Genomic DNA, 16,145 nt, shown 5'->3' with positions numbered 1-16,145 from the left:
GTTCCTTTCTGGTTTATATTAGTGATTACTGCACTGTCATTAAAGAATGCAGTGGTGGAAATATTTGCTTTGGGACTCCAAGCACACGCAATACGACAAGAGGGAAGGAAATCACTGGAGTGTGTGTGTGCCACACAGAACGCAGAGTAACGCTAAAGCAAATCTCCCAAACCGGGAGAAGTGCTCCGGGAGCGCTGCTCGCTCCGCGCCCCGCTCTGCAGCGCTGAGCTCCGCGGAGCCGCTCCCGTCGCTCTCATCTCAGATGCGGTTCACTTACAGGCTCCCGTTCCCAAGATCCGCACCACACAGCGCCGGCAGTTTGTCATGAAGAGCAGTTGCGTGATGTAATTCCACAACATGACATGTTCTCACCTGATGCCAACAGATCACTCTAAAGATGCACACGAAGCTGCAGGCTCTTCTGGCAGCATTTTCTTGTCCTGTCTCTTTCCCTTGCATGTCTGCGTTTATCTGACACGCTGCATACTGGCAAGACGAGACTCGGAGCGGCCCTCGGAGGTCTTTATTAGAAGTCAGGGCTTCGATCGCCCCGCACCGGCTCGGTAGTTTTTGAAAGAGAGCCGCCCGTGCCGAACTGCGGTCCGTCCTCATTCCGTTCCGAGTTGGGAGAACGCAGTGATTTTCAATCCGTTGTCAGTGAGCACAGCACTTACATTCCCAGATAACGAGAAATAGTAAGTGTGCGTAAAGCCGACTGTGGCAGCTGATTGAAGAGTGATCTCTTTGAAAGGTGTTTTCCTAAAAGAAATCCTCTGATCCCAGGGCTCAAAGGTTATCGTGAACAATAAACACTTTCACCGTTAGCCTCACTGAGACAATTGCAGATGAACCACTTTGACACGTCCCGCACTACAGATTTGCTCCCCTCGTTATTTTAGCATTCTTATTTTTGGTAAAAATGGAGGAGTGCTTTGGATCTGCCTGCCCTTTTTCTTCCTTTTTTTCCTCTTTTTTTTTTTTTCCCCCCCTTTCTCTTTCTCTCTCTTTTTTTTTTTTTTTCTTTTTTTTTTCTTTTTTTTTCTTTTGCTGTAGATGTGGTTTTATCGTACACTTCAGTGCAGCTCTGCGTGCAGAGAACCGAGAACGAGCAGAGGTCGATGGAAAGGGCGGCTCAGAGCCCGACTTTGTCTTTTGTTTTCCCCGGAGATTTCCCAGAACCCCAAATATTGTGGAGTTCAATATTTGTGTAATAGCTGGGGTGTGTCCGAGGGGGGGATCCCGTTGTATGATAACTGTGCAGTAGAACACTCATATTCACCACATATTTAGAGCACTCTTTTAACCTGCGTTAAAAAGCGGTGAACTGAAACAGGGAACGGAGAACTTCAAGGCGACTTTTCCCTGCGATCCCCGCAGACGTGAACGCGTCGGATCGCGGTTCGCTTCACCTGCGGGCGCGGGCGCAGTGAGCCGTCCTTGCAGCGCCCATCCCGCGCTCCTGAAGCAGTGACTCCGTAGGATGAGTTCTGATTTGCTCAGGCGTTCGCCCACACGGAGGCAAACACCTTGTCAACCGTCGGCGTTGTTTTTGGAAAGCTCGAATTAGGAGAGAAAAATCAAAATTAAAAGCTCGGGCTCAAGAAGCCTGTCACGTAAGCCAGTAGATAAAGGCGTTTACACTTTTAATTTTGAATGCCACGTTGTGCCTAAATGAACGGGATTATTGCCTTCACGTGAAAAAAAAACGTCTCCGAACGCTCCGCCCGGCCCGGCAGCCACCTCAGCGGCGTTTCAACGGCCCCGAGCGCGGAGCGCGGAGCCCTCAGAGCGCCGCAGGGCCGCGGGAATGTGGGGAATGAGAGCCCCGCGCTGCCCCAGCACTGCCCGCCCCGTTCCCGTTCCCCTTCCCGGCACACCGAGCAGCAGCCGCGCCGTGCCGCGGGGCTCCGACAGCGGAGCGAGGCTGCGGCTCCCAAACCGCAGCTCACGTGAGCTCTTCTTTACCGGTGTCAGGGAATGAAGCCATCGCTTCTAAAAAAACGGGATAAGACTGAGAATATCGCCGTGTTGTTACTATTTATTTATTTATTTATTTATTTATTTTATACGACAGTTATAAGATTACTCAGGAGGCCGATTGAGTGCATTTAAGGCACTCCCATGTCCTGTTTTCCTCAGCTGTGAGGCTGGGAAAGTGGCAGGATCAGGGCTCATACTACTGTATCACTTGGAGTAATTTCACTGCAGAGCACGAGGAAAGCATGAGACCTCAATTAGTAGATTGCAAGCTGGTCACACACTGAGGAGCATACAACATTTGTATTCAGGAGATTTTTGTCCCGGTGCTTTCTGTGTTTGAAATTCCTCTCCTTGGCTTTGTGTGGAAAGGAGTCGCAATCAAAGATACTAAGAAAAAGTGTGGTTCATTGGTAAATCTGATAGTAGGAAGCACTGGAACCGACTGTCCAGGGAGGTGGTGGAGTCACTGCCTGTGGAAGTGCTCAAGAAGAGGCGGTGCTGTGGGCATGGCCGAGTACGGCTGGGAGGTGGGCAGCCGATCTTAGGGGTCTTTTCCAACTTTAATGATTTTATGATTCTATAATATATTAATGTTGCTGTTTAAATAAGAAATTGTAAAGCCTGTCTGAGTTTGAACTTTCAATCTTCTTTTGCCAGACAAAATGGATAAAAGTTGCATGACATCAACATCTTGTGGGGAAACCTTTTGTTGCCAACGCAGTCACTGCTCTCTGAAGCAATAGCTGTCATTCTAAACTGTCCCCGGATTCATCACCTGAGGGCGGCTGTGAGGACACCAGGACTCTTCTGGAGGGGACGGTTTTATTATTTGCCACACACACAGCCCGGCTCCAGCCTCAGAACCCAGCAAAGAGATGGAGAGGGTGTGATGGAGATGGGCTGAAGTTGCCTGTGTTTGAATACTGGGGAAGAGCTGGGAAGAGGCAGGAGACAGGAGGTCCAAACATGGTAAAGGTGGAGAGGAATTTTCAGGGAAACATTTTGTTTCCTTTTATCGGGTGAAAGACAAACTAAGCAGTTGCTATTGATCAAATAGAGCTTTCAGTGCTCTGAGATATAAAGCTGAAGACATCATGCACCCACCAGTAAGAATGTACACTCCTAAAATAGAATTACCTTAGAAAAACTAAAATTTTAATTTCAATTACAATTGTTCTATGAAAGACAGATGTGAGCTGTTACAGTGTTTAGAACGTGATTTAACAGAGAAAAAACAAATATTAATGAAATGTGTTTCACTGATGGGATTTGATTGGCATGCTGTATTAATTACAGGCCTTTCACCTCTGAAACTGCTGTTCTAATCCTGTTGGTGCTCAGGGAAAACAATTTAAGAGTTGTTTATATATTCTAAAATGATACAGGCATCTTTAAGAAAGAAGAGGACTGCATTACAGCACTGGTTTCACTATAGTGAAATACTCACGAAGGAGCTTCTGCCAACATATACATTCCAGGCACATTCTACAATCCCAGTATACCTTGAATATCTACAGAGTTTGCTGTGTGCAAATAACATCAGTCAGACTTTTAACGCGGAGTGAAAGCCGGCATGGCAACCCAGCGCCTGCAGCACCGCGCGGCCGAGGGCTGCAGATGGGCTTCTCTTTACCAGCAGGTGGAGACAAGAATGCTGACTGGAGCGTTTAAAATCAGTGAAAGGAAATCCATTTTCACACCGCTAAAGCAACTTGTTAAAAATCCTCCGTGTATCTTTAACGTTATCACAAGAGCAGTTTAGAGATCTTAAACCGCTCTCTGTTTTTATTCCTAGCTGCTAAAGCAGAGGGTACCATCTGCTGCCATTTGTTTGCTTTCCTTTGCTGCCAGAAGTACCTTCTGAACCTCTGGAATAAAGCATTACTTCAGGGTGTGCACAGAGCCAGAAAAAAGCCCAATTTCTCCGCTGAACATCCCATATGGAATTAGTGCAACCCAAAAGAGAAGGAAAGGGCACCCCCAGCCACAGAGCCAGCACAAACATTGGCACTTGCACTCATGGTTGGCCTGGTGCCCAAGCCAGATCCCTCCATGCTGCACAGGAATGCTCTGCCTCCTCCCAGCCTGGGACGCCCCGTGTCTGTGTGTAGCCACAAGCACAGGCAGAGCAGGTCTCTCCTATCCGCACCTTGAAGAGCGCACGGCATCTGCATCTGCATCTCGAGATGCACCTTGGGTGCACCAAAGTCCTTTATCCCTTAAGCTTTCACCAAGCCAACAGACTGCACTACCGCCCAGCAAGGATAACGGGCAGAAGCAGCCCAAACCCTGCAGTGACCGCCCTCCCCTCCTCCAAACTTCAGCCCTCTCCCTGCTGCTGCTGGGGATCACCTCTCGTGTCAGGGAGAGCTGCTGAGAAAGCCCTGGTACACGGCTCCACCAGCACCACCACGGCCCCACTTAGCTGAACAAACAACATTTGTTTGCAGATGACAAGGATGTGTTTGCCCCTGTAGTAGAAACACTCATTTAGAACACTATAATGTAATATGTTACTTAGCTCCTGTGTCAAAATAGAAGTGTGATGAGCAAAACCACAGTAGGGTAATATTTTGAACCATAAAACCAATTTTAGTCTCTTCTGCACGTCCAATGGCAGGGCATTTTATGGGATTTGGATGCAACTCCTCTAGCCCATTAAAGTTTATTGTCCTTGAAAAAAACGGATGCGTTGCTGATGATAGAGCCTTGGCGTTATACCATCAACACACATTTTATTTGATCGGTCTTAAATACAATTCAGACCTTTAGACTCCACACAGAGCTGGACTTCAGCCTTTTCCTGTAATTATTTGATATCTCATTAACTTTTTATGAGTATGTCTGTTTAAGTAAGCTCATTTGATGTGCTTTTATTTTGGCTGTTGCCTGCTGTACAGGAGGGATGCACTTTTCTCTTTGTCATTAAAAGATAGAAATAAAAATAGAAGAAAAGCTAAACAACGGAACTGCAAGGGAAATCAATTTAAATATAGTGCTTGTTTTGTTTAACAACAAAACAATTAAAATCAAATAGACCTGACAGCACTATTTACAAGGATTTAATACTTACACGTTAAGTGTAGAACATTTGGATAATTACAACTGTAAAGCACCACTTGCATTTGAGCACTACGGACATAGATTGTTTGCAGTAAAGGAAACAGGCTGAAATTTTAGAGGGCTTTTAAAAAACACCCTTCTACTCTACTTTTGTTTGCTGCCTAAAGTTTTAGAGAAATAGAGCGTTTGCATTGCACCCTATTTGCATCAGTAGGTTAGGATTGTTTCAGTCATCCCAGCATACAGACAAGAACCTGATAAGAGTGGGGCACTCAGCTCAGCAGAAGGCATTGGGAACAACAAAAGGGAAGGACGAGTTCCTTCCTCCCTGGGCGTTACTCTTCCACCACCAGAACACACACAGCGTCCAATGCATCTGCCCCAGTAGATTCAATAGGAACTTATTCATTTAATCCCATAGATCGAATATTCTCCAAAACCTCCATAAAACATCTGTTTGTACCAGAAATCAAATAGTAACAGTGTAAAAACTGTCACGTGCCCTGTGACAACAAGGACGTGCTCACCAGCCTGTGCCTCAAGCTTCCAAGACACTGAGTGATGCTGCCCTTATCACCCGTGATATGGCCTCAGAAAGGGAGAAAAGTAACAGCAGAGAAAGCTTAGAATAACAGGAGGTTGTAGTCTTTCTGCATTTTTAAATCCAAAATGTTCCTGGTAAGATTTCAAGTTTCAGATGATGAAAATAAAACAAGTACAGAAAGAATAAGGACCACACCAAGCTACACCTTGCTTTGCTTTGTCACCATTCACCACATGGCGTGCAGAATGGCTCGGGGACGAGCAGGGAGGAGATTCCTTGCTGCCCACGGGAAAGCAGCACCGTGCGAAGAGAACCGCACTTCTAAGAATACTTTCAGCAAGAGCTAAAAATAGCTGGAGACATCAAACAAAGAGAGATGCTCAGCTTCCTTGGACCACAGGCAGGATTCAACACTGTCTCTTTTGTCCTTTACCATTTCAGCACCAATAACGGCACCTTTAACAAACTGCAGTCAGATTCCCAGTGCCCTGCAGCTTCCAAGCTGCAGATTGATGCATCCCAAGAGTAAGAAATCAGGGAAAGTAGGCAGAACATCTGCATGGGTGAGGAAGGAGCTCACGGATAAACTCAAAGGGAAGAAGAAGGTCCAATGTGGAAAAAGGGCCTGTTCACTTGGGAAAAACGTAGGAATGTTGCCAGGGCCTTTGGGATGCAATGAGAAAGGCTAAAGTCCACCTGGAATTTAATCTGGCAAGGGAGGTAAAAGATAACAAGAAAAGCTTTTTTTACATATGTCAACAGTAAAAAGAAAACTATAGAAAATGTGGGTTTGCTACTAAGTGAGGTGGGTGCCGTGGTAACAGGATGCTGAGGAGGCAGAGATACAGAATGCCTTCTTTGCTTTGTCATTACTACAAAGACTGCCTCTTGGGAATCCCAGGGCCTGGAGGTAAGAGACAGAGACTGGGAAATGGAAAAGAAGAGGCATATGAGCAATTGGGCATCACAGCTGTACTTCTCCTGCTTTTAATCCCTGTACTCTCCATATTGAATGCTGGTGCCGTCTGCTCTCTCTGGGTTCTTGTCTGATGTTTTTGTATGGCTAATATATTAAAAGAATAACACTGTTTTAAAGGCACAGTCAAATTAAACCACAGCCCTAATGTTAGAAAAGGTTATCAGACATCAGAGAAATTGACAGAGATGATGGATGACTTTGGAGTATAAATTTGCATGTGAGCCTCTTCACCAATGCGAGCAGAATTATGAATTTTCAGCTTCATATTCTTATACTCCAAGCCTTTTGAAACAAGGAGTTGCTGAGGACACTTCCTGTACAGCACAGCCTGGTAAATTCTGCAGCCCAGGATTAGTTAATTTCGAGTTACTATTCATCAACCTCAGATGGTTCAGTTTGTTCAAACCAAACGTCTCCATTGCAAATATGTGCATTGTAAGAGGACAATCCTCAGCTCCACTGAACCTGCTGCTATTGCTCTCAAGAAGTTACCTTCTCCAGGGAGGCACTGTGACTGTCAATGATGGCAGTGATTTTGGACCTGCTGTCCGCATCCTGAGTTGGTCACAACAAGCTCAAGGGTCACAAAAGCCCATCTGAATAACCTTGTGGGGTCCATTGATGGGGAACAGCTACTTCAGTGCTCAGAACACTACTGCTGCCCTCAAAGATTGCTCTCCCCATCTTTCACTTCCCAGAAAAGCAACACAACTGTCCTATTGCCGTGCTCTGCGTTCCTCACCCTGCAGGCTGGGCTGGCTACAAGTCTTTCCTGTTCCAGAAGTCACTGTTTGCCATCGGTCATCCAGCCAGCAGAGCTGCACAGAACTGTTTCCTATACTGCATTCAAAGCTTAAAAAACGAAATGAGGAATTCTTTTTCCCAGTCAGGTCAAAGCAAGAGCTGAACCTCACCGCGGGAGGAGCGCGCACTGCTCTTTCTTTTCTCCCTCAGCTCCATCTACTGTTCTTACAGCAGACTGCACGTAGCTGCCGCGCTGCGCGAACCTGCTCTGCCTTACACCGATAATAGTTCCAATGCTATTTCTTCAAGAGATTAGAAAAAGGTTCTATCGAGGGAAAGACAAGTGCTTGTGTGTGTTTACCCTGCGGGGTTTTACATCAAGTGAAACAAGTGTGAGGTGAGACTGATAACCCAGAGGAAAGTTAGCTTCATACTGCTGAAAAGCATTTTGGAGCCAGTTCAATAATCCACCATGAGACCACACATTGGAATTGTATTTATTTGTAAAGCCAATTGAAATGGAGCTTGTAAGGAGGAGCCTAAGATCAGAGGCAAGATGCAGTTAAGATCTGAGGAAAGGCAGTTTTGTGGGCAAAAACAGCAAAGAGTGCACACGAGGCCAGCGCCGGCACCAAGCCCTCGGCAGGCCAGAATCCCCACTGAACTGAGCCCCACTGGTGATTTGCCAGAGGAAGGCTTGTGAGGCTTGTTGGCTTCAGCTCTGCGTGATTCTCCCACGATGCACATACAGGTCTGCTGTCATACATTCTGGCACTGCCTTCCCCTTGACTCCTCTGAGTTAATTCTCCTTTCTGCTAAGAACCTAAGCATGGATCCAAGGTGTGCCCCTCCCGTGTGAACCAATCAAACAGGTGATAGAATTTTACATTTTATTCATTATTATTAAATTATTATTTAGTTGATCAGTGCCACAGAATATTCTAACTTTATTTTTGCTATGGGAAAAAGGGAATGTCAGATTGGAAAAGCTGTCCTCATTTAAACCTGAGCAAGATTTTGGGAGAAAAATGATGAAGCTCTTGTTCGGGGAAAAAAAAAAAGAAAAAAAAGGTTAAAGGTCAGGCTTCTAAAATCCATTCAGCTGGCTTAAAATGAGTGAGATCAGCATAAACGCTGAAGTTTGCCTCCTGCCCTCGCAGTACCGGCAGTACTAGCTGTAAGCATGGGGACCTGAGTCACACACAGTTGTTCTCAGGGCACAGAACTTTGAACAGAAGCAGCCACTGGCAGCCAGCTCCTCCGCCGCCGTCCCCTTCTCCAAGCACTGGGCACGTGCTCCAAGGTGAAACTTGCTCTACTTATGTTAAACTGATAGCATGAATAGCAGAGTCTTTTCCCTTTTGGTTTAAATGAATCCTTGCCACTTAAGTTCATGTTTATTTTTATAGTATGGTCTCTATGTCGTTTATTGCTCCCAAAGGGACTCCAAATACCATGATGGTTATGAGTGAACCTGGGAATATACTTCTGAATTACTTGTGATTTATCCTGCTTCTCATGCACATAATAATGCAGCTCTTCCAAAGCCTGTTCAAGGCTTTTAATTATTAATTCCTGTACTTTGTGTGGCACCATGTGACAGTTATTGCTGCTATGGGTGGGAATTACTGTGCCTGTGCTTGCTGGTAACAGCACCATCGTTGGGAATTTTACATTTCGGGCTAAATACTGAATAGCTTCGGGATGGCTTGAACTTGTCCTCATTGATGACATAAGTGTCATTTAAATGCAGGACCTCTGCAGCACCAATGCACCAAAGAGAGCAGGGCTGAACGGGAGGGATGAGGCCAAAAGGAGCGGTGAAGACCTGCAGTGGGAAGTAGGGCTGTGCCCATGCTGCTGGGCAAACCAACCTGCAGCTCAGGGAGCCAATGCCTCTGTTACTGGCACAGTTACTCCTATCCAGAGACACCCGTTTAATAACTACAGGCTATAGCTCAGACCTGGCAATGGAAGATGTCAATCCTTGATTCCATAGACCTGAAGTTTTACATGCTAGCAGAAACATCAAAGGATACCCCCAGTTCCAAGCTGCTTCCTGCCTGTGCACACTCAGCATCACAAGGGGGTGCTCCCCTGTGTGTACCTCGGTCCTGCCGTGCTCTCATTTTACCTCAGCCTTCTCCGTGAGGCCAATCCCTGCTCTCACAGCCAACAACTTTGTCTATGCAGCAGGCTCAGGCAGTGTGAGTGTGGATGTGACTGTCCCCCCATCACTGTGCACAGGGCCCATTGCTCTGCACCCTTCCAGCTGCACCTGTCTGCAGGATGGAGACACCTCCAGCTGCAGGGCCGCTCTGTTCTGCTGCAGGTCCTGGTGAACAGGTCCAGATCCTCCTTGCTTGCAGCACACCTTCCTGATTGACTGCAATGCTACCTCTTATTAAAGATAATATTAAAAAAAAGGGATTCTACATAGAATCACACATTCAGTTTCTGGTGCTAGCAGACAACCAAATCTAATCCTATGTAACTCTCTGAAAAAGTCAACAGATGCAAATTGGTGAGAGCTTGTTGATTTTGGCATGCCCACTGCTCTGGTGGGGGAAGACTCCAGAACATCTGAGGATGTTTTACATCGGCACCCCAGAAAACACCTGTGCTGCTGAGCAGCAAAGGGCACTCGTGCTCCTGCTGCAGTCTGCGCTGCACTCTGAGGTGAGGTGGGGCCGGGGCTCTGCCCTGTGCACGGTGCAGTTCGGGGTCCTTGGTGTGGGGGGCTCTGTGCCCGGCACTGTGTGCCTGGGGGGCAGCAGGGCTGGTCTGTGCATGGGACCCTCAGCCCCCACTGCTGCCTGCGCTCCCCTCCTCCTCTGTTACTGAATCTGTTTAAACTAGGGGAGAGGGGTGAGGAAGTGAGACCTTTTGGAGAAGCCACATAGATGTTTGTTTTCCTTGGGGGTTTATATCAACATTGGTCTTGACATTTTGCCTCTTATTATGTGTGGCTCTTTAAAGGGTGAAATAATATTTTCTTTTGCTTGAGAAAAGGACAAAGTTCAGACAAAGCGCTCAACCCGAAATCATTTTCTTCTTTCCCTACAGTTTACACATTGTCTACACTGTGACTCAGTGCAGAGCCCCACTGCAAACAGAGGACCCACGTGGCTGCTCACTGCAGGGCTTCGTGCCCCCCTGCGCCATGGGCAGCCTGGGCTGCTCCCAGCATGGAGCTCTGATACTTCTCATCATTAGCAAAATACTCAAGTTTGCAAATACAATTTTTTCTCCGCCAACTTCATCTCCATCACCTGGCTAAAGTCCATTTCCAACACAGGCTGCTCAGCACCAAAGCATTTGGCAGCATGTGGGTAGGGGGCATCTCGTGTGCACACTGTCCAGGAAGAGTTTTCACTGTCTTTGAGCTGCTACCATAAGGGCTGGGAGGGATGGCAGGAGTTCGTGCTCAGGAGGCAGCAGGGCTTATGCTGCAGTGATGGTACGTCAGGGCCAATCTAACCTGTGGGACTCCTCACCTGCATCCCAAAGCAAGGGAATGCAAAGCTCAGCTGAAATGCCTCTTGGAAAGCAAGGAGCACCATTTGAGCAGGAAACACCAGCTAAAAACTGCTCAGGGCTCAGACATGACTGAGAATGAAACTGAGTGAATGGGAAACGTACATCCAGGAGACAAAGACATGGGAATACCTTTGATTTCAGAAAGCCAGTCTTCTTTGGGTGCTGCTTCCTGTGGTTTGGAGCTGAGCAGGGGCAGCCACGTGTGTAGGAGTGGGGCTACAGCCAGTGTGCTGGGCCATTTCAGGGCAAAGAGAAGAGGGCCAAAACCTGAGGCAACCAAGTCTGGGGAACACTGCTGCTGTGCTGAATGCTGCTGGTGAAATGCTCAGTTGTGGTATGAGCAAAAAGATCAGTTTTCTTTGCTGACCTATAAACATTAATGTCAGATCTGTGGGCTGATGGGCTGGCTCTTCTCTGCTCCTCTAAATGTTCTATCACAAAGCCAAGAGCTCTTGGCACTGTCGGCAATGAGGCAAAGCTTTTCCTAGCTGGAACTGAGAAGCACAGATGCAGTGAGGGCTGAGCCTGAGAAGATCTTCTGCCCCTCCTGTGGCACTGCTGGCCGCATGGGCAGGAGCAGAACGCTGTGCTTCCTACTGCCCTTTGTGGGCAGATCTCTTTTTGCGAAAAATACCAGAATTTGGGTTACATTGCACTTAAAAGGATAAATCTAGTATCTTAATTGCTACATGCTAATTGCTATAGACGCAGAACATCGCGCTGTAAACAAATTACATTACTCATTTGCGGAATTATTTTACCCTGGTATTTCATTGTAACGTAGTAAATCTGCATGGTGTGAAATCAAGTGAAAACAGATCCCTATAATAATCTGCAAACCTCTGGTAGTGAAGCAGGATTTTTCTGTAACTCTGCATTTTGAACTCAGACATATTTTTTTTATTCAGTGTTCTTTTCAGGAATGCGATTCACAGAGAGACCGCCTTCGAGCGGTACAAACCCATGAAATGCACATCAACAGAAAGTCGGCACCAGCTTCACAGCGTCACACAACCGCTGCGATGAGGACTGCGCTCTGACGGCGCTGCGCTCGCCGGGTGCGAGGCGGTGAAGCGCTGCGCCCCAACGGCTCCCGGGGACGCGACGCATTAACGTTACCTCGAAACAGCTGTGCAAATGCTGCAGGACACGCCGCGGACCTCTGACCCGCAGGTGAAGAGGGAATGAATGCAAATCATAATTCCCCAATTATGTGGGGGTGAAACGCGACACCGGAGTTAGTGCTCACCAATCAGGTTAACAAGTTAGCTGAAACTTTATCTTTCTGTACTTGAATTACTGGGAAATCGTCCTGCTGCCCCGATGGCAGAGATATGGGCCGCCACTGCCTTCGGGAGGGTGCAGGAGCTGAGCATGAGGCTGAGGGCACGGCCGTCCTCACCTGGGGCTGGCTGCAGCCCGGCACTGCACAGCGCAGCACGTTCTGCCCTGCACGTATGGACTAACATGGCCACGCACCTCTACCCGGCACCACGTGGGCACATTTGCTAGGCATTCCCTACAGGCAGTGAGAGCAGCTTGCTGCAAAGCAAGGAGTGAGCGAGCAGTTTAAGCGCCCTCTGCACCTCTGGAGCTCCACGTGGCTGCGGGGGGACCTGGCAGCCGCTCTGGGAGCAGAACATGAGAGCTTTGCCCATGCGGCAGCATGAGGAGTGCAGGCATGTACAGCATCTGCAGCCCCTGCTGCCCAGTGGGAGCCACAGCTGTGGCCCCTCACAGCACAGCAGCACTCTGGGTGAAAGCAACGCCTCTTCAAGCTCAAGGGCTCGTGGTCACGGTGTTGCCAGGGTACGATTTATCCTCCCCTTTCATTCCACCAGCTGTCAAACCCGTTTGATTTTTCTCAAGCTTTGAGTGTAGCAGGAATTTAGCCAATAAACACAACTGATGATGATTTTCACTTCAGCTTCCAGCATCTGCCATTCATAATGAAGCCTGATTAAAAATGTAAGAGGATTATTTTTAGTTTTAGGATGTGGCAGAGCTTCACTGTAAAACATAGCGCAAAGCATGAATAATTAATGACAAAAAAATTCAGGGTATATAAAATACCATAAAGCAAACACGCCAGCCCTCCCGTGGCACTGCCTGGGCTGCGCTATGCCCATGTGCAGTGCTTGGTGCAGCCGTGGCCTCCTCTGCAGCTCTCCCCTTTTCACTGCAGTTTCTGCTTTTTGTGTGCGCCTTTCTGGCACCAAGTTGCAAATTTGTAACTCCCCGCCCTGCGAACAACTCTGCTTCAGCTTTAGAGCCTGGAAATCCCTTTCAGTGCAACCGGGAAATGCAAGGGCAGCTCCCCAGGTGGTGGCAGGAGCAGATAGGATTAGTGAAATTCAGCTTTTCTTCCCTCTTATGGTGCTGAGTGCTTCCCCAGTTGTGAGCGGGGCCCAATGCAGCGCAGCCCTCACGCTGCATTGCTCGTGGGGCTGCGGCCCCCAGCAATGGGGCTTGTGGTGCTCTGACTGTCACCCTCACCTCCTGAAGAGTTGGCATACAGAAAGCAAACAGTGGGGATTTGTTGTTCTAGGGATTCACGTAATTTTAGTAACTTTATGAAACAACCCTGCTCTCTCAGAAGAAATTGAAATTGACAGGACTGAATTGTCTGATAATAAATTTATCAATATGTTAATGATCATCAGCTTCTCTGTGTACTACTTGGCAAAATCACTACAGGTCTTCCTATTAGCTGGAACTGCTACCCATTTAGGTCTTGCTTTGAAATTTTATCTTTCCATCTTGTTTTCTGTTTCCTCTTTTTTTTTTTCTTTTCAGAGACCTCATCTGTTTGCCAGCATTCTCTGATCAACATCTCTCATGTGTTTCCTATTAAAGCTATGATGTGTCTAGCCATTTTACTTCTCCTGCCCTTTTAAGTGGTGTCAGTCTTTGTGCTTTGCTACCAGTTGCCTTTTATCTCTGCAGTCTCCAATTCTCAGCGCACATCATTACCTAACTCTCGAACCATCTTTTCCTTACTCGCTGTGACAAATCTCAGAGGCCTGTGGCAGGCCCTTGCCAGGATGTAGCTAACAACCCCCAGCTAGCTTACAGCAGAGGTGGTTTTCCACGAACAACCAAAACCTCCTTGCTAATGTGAGCTCAGTTCTGGCCATGGGTGCCTGCCCGGCCCCTCTCCTGTTGGGCGCTGCTGGAGCACCAGGCTCTGCCAGCCTCCAGCGGATCTCTGCTGGGGCTGAAGCACAGAAACCGCTGCTCCCACCAGCCTCAGCCCTGGGACAGCAGCAGGGCTCCCCCCAGCCCTGTCCTGCTCCCGGTGCTCAGGGGCAGCTCCACGCGTCACGAGGCAAAGCACGCAGCTGAAGGGTGGCACTGACCCTTCAGACAGGCAAAGGCCTTGCTTAAAAAGGGGGGGGAAATAATCAACCACTGTTCTGTACTGAGTAAGGTATTTCTTACAGCTCTCTCTGAGCACAAACATTTCTTTGAGGTCTGTGTTTTGGCCAGCCTGCGAGCATTCGTAGTGATTTTATCCCAGGCTCTTCTCCTTCTGACTGATTTCCTGCAGAGCGTGATACGTATGGCCACCTTAATATCTGACTTACCTGCACTTCATGCTGCAATTAACCCACAAATGGATGTCACAGATGATGTACAGACAGAACCACAGAGCTGTACGTAACCTCAACCTGTAACCACTATGGGCTGTGCTATCCCACACAGTTACTAAGAATAGCTCCCATGTATGTAAGCCCCTCTGGCCCGATGATAGGGACCATCTCCTCCCAGCAGTGGCAGCCCCTCTGGCAGCCACCCCTGAGCTCACGAAGGGCTCTGTGGGACATGTGGGCACAGTTACCAGAGGTATAACTTGTGGGCAGTAGATGTCCTTTTTCTAAAGGATATCACAAAAACCCAATCAGAACTGACATCTTTCACAAAATTAGTTTCAGTAACAGTTTCTTCTGGAAAAAAAAACAACCAACCAAACAACAAAAATGATACCAAACAAAAAAAACCGTTTCTGGTATTGCCTATTTTCAGAAGTTCTGTTGCAAGTGCAATGACCAATCATAGAGAACGTAGACAAAATATTCTGCAAACAAACCCCTGCCTATAATTGTGTCCCATGGACAAGAACCAGCAGTGTCTGTGTGACAGAGGAGTCCAGGGCAGATGACAGCTGATGGAAATCCTGCCACACTCTGCGCCCACCAGTGCCCATTCCCAGTCCCTACGCTCAGAGCTCACTGCTGCTGTGGGGAAGCTGCAGCAGATCCCTCAGGGTAGCTGCCTGACAGCAGTGAAGTGTCACATAACTTTGGGTTGGCAACAGATTATTTGCACATTTCATTTTGGAAGTAAGATGCGCTCTCCCTGTAGCTGTACAGGGGAATTTCACCTCTGTAAACTGGTCACCACTGAGGCTGTCACCACTTGCCCTCACAGCAGCTCCGGGCCGTTCTGCACCCAGGGGAGCCATTGCAGCAGTGTTAGCACTCGTAGCACTCAGCAGCACACGGCTGCTCCAGCGTAGCTGGGAAGGGTCATTCCAGCACTTCTGTCCCTCATGGAGCAACACAGGGACAGATGAACCCACGCAGCCCCATTCAGACCTGGGCTGCTGCAGTTGCCCCATCCAGCAGAGAGCTCTGCAGAGCTGAGGCATCAACAGCTCCCACTGCATTCCCACCCTCAGGAGCACACCCCTCTGGAAACCTCCACTGAAAACACCCCAAACCACCACAGCAATGTAACTCCGCCTGGCCTTTCTCATTAGCTTGCCAACCTCGCGATTCAAGGATTCACAGAGAGTTAAGAAATAACTGGAGTGAAAACAAAGCTGCTTTTGCTGTAGCTGAGAAGAAGTTATTCATTTCTCCTTGAAAAACAAGGAAAAAAAAAAAAAAGCAAAACAACCCTACACCACCACAAAGCTCTGTATTTGTGTAAGAATAAGAGTAAGTGGAGCAGAAGGAGACGGACAGCCTCTTTGCACGGATCTGTACTTGGTAGGCAAGTTCATGGCTTCACACTGTGCACCTGTGTGCGCAAAGGCTCTGGCATTCCTCACAGAATGCCATGGGAAGGGAGGGCAGTGACACCAGCAGTGCTGAGAAATCACAAGACAGTCCTCATTTTTCAAGTGCAAAGTGAGTGATAATTATTTAAGAATTCGGCTCTGCACGCCGAAGCAGAAAGGTGTTCCAGCTTGGTTTTTCAAGGGGTATGAAAGGATTTCCTGCAGTGTGGTTCATTCAACTCACTTTTCATAAGCTAGTTTTCAACAACATCATCCAAAAGCCATTAGTT

Source organism: Tetrao urogallus (assembly GCF_951394365.1).
Source record: "Tetrao urogallus genome assembly, chromosome: 19".
Taxonomy (NCBI): domain Eukaryota; kingdom Metazoa; phylum Chordata; class Aves; order Galliformes; family Phasianidae; genus Tetrao; species Tetrao urogallus.
This window is presented reverse-complemented; position numbering follows the sequence as displayed.